Source organism: Pteropus vampyrus, unplaced genomic scaffold, assembly GCF_000151845.1.
Source record: "Pteropus vampyrus isolate Shadow unplaced genomic scaffold, Pvam_2.0 Scaffold7060, whole genome shotgun sequence".
Classification (NCBI taxonomy): domain Eukaryota; kingdom Metazoa; phylum Chordata; class Mammalia; order Chiroptera; family Pteropodidae; genus Pteropus; species Pteropus vampyrus.
Window position 1 is genome coordinate 2,469 of NW_011895841.1, and position 1,287 is coordinate 3,755.

General features: G+C 44.8%; 1 pseudogene; it reads left to right on the forward strand.

Moving 5' to 3' along the window:
• The first annotated feature begins 1,060 nt into the window (after positions 1-1,060).
• On the forward strand, positions 1,061-1,179 carry LOC111734817 (annotated as a pseudogene).
• The last annotated feature ends 108 nt before the right edge of the window (positions 1,180-1,287 follow it).

The following is a 1,287-nucleotide window of genomic DNA, read 5'->3' on the forward strand; positions in this document are numbered from 1 at the left end:
CTGCCTCTGAGACTACCTCACGGTTCGCTGGGTGACTGCAGAGGGTGTGACCTCACCCTGACACTTTCAAATTGGATGGAGAACTCGGCTTTCTGGATCACTCCCTATCATACCGCTGACCTCTTAATTCCGTTCACTGGCATTTAATTTAAACTGAAAACATATGATACGTCAAGTATATTGTATATAACATGAGCCTGCTTAAACCAGGATCTCTACAGACTTGATTCAAACAGAAGACAAGTTATTTCGTGAGACCCACTTACAGACCTCCCAGTCAGGTTGTGTGGGTGTGCGTGTGTGTGCGCATGCGGGTGGTTGTGTGCGTGAATGCCTGTAGCTGCCAGGCACTGTATGATTCACAGTCAGAGATCCCAAGAAACAGACATGGTCGTTGCTTTCAAGGACTTTGTAGACTAATTGGAAAACTAATTAATATGAGACGTGCATGCCAAAATCTGTGAGCTAGAACTTACAGAAGAGATATCAGCAATAAAATAAGCCTGGAAATAGCAAAAACCCATTAATTTCCCCCTGGGACCAGCTCTTCTATTTCTCCTAGGATAGTGATAGAAACAGAAAAAAAAAAAAAACAAAAATTGTTTCAAAACGTCATTACTTGTGTGTTTATCAACTGGAGAGAGTGAATGATGGAGAGAAATTTCGTCTCCCTGTTCCCCATCACTCATCACTCAGCCTCTCTGCATTCCTGTGCGTCTGTACAACACTGTGGCACGTGGAGAGGCCAGTGAGCCGATCGGCTGGAACCTGGCACGGTTCACACTGTCGCGTCGTGGGCCTCGTCCTTCCTTCGCCTCCCTGTTAATGGACAGAACGTGACGGAAGTGCGCAGGTGGCTTCTGTGCAAACGCTCCACTCCGGCCCCTCCTCGCTACACTTACTTAGACCTTAATTGCTTTCGTTCTAGAATAATTCTCTAATCGGTGTCTCCTTTTCCTGAAATTGAATCCGTTCTTCATAGTAGCATTTATTTTCCCTAAGTTAGGCTTTCTCGAGTGACTGGAACAGCACTTACTTCTTATAAAAATAATAACGATTAGTCTACGACCATGTCACCCTGAACAAGCCTGATCCTGTCTGATCTCGGAAGCTCAGCAGGGTCGGGCCTGGTTAGTATTTGGATGGGAGACCACCTAGGAAGACCAGGTGCTGTAGGCGGAAAAAAAATAAATAAATAAGGGATTGTAAACGGACAAGGTCCTTGTAATCTGTGAGGTCGACCAACGGTTGCCTTGCCTTAAAAAAAATTACTAATAATGATAATAA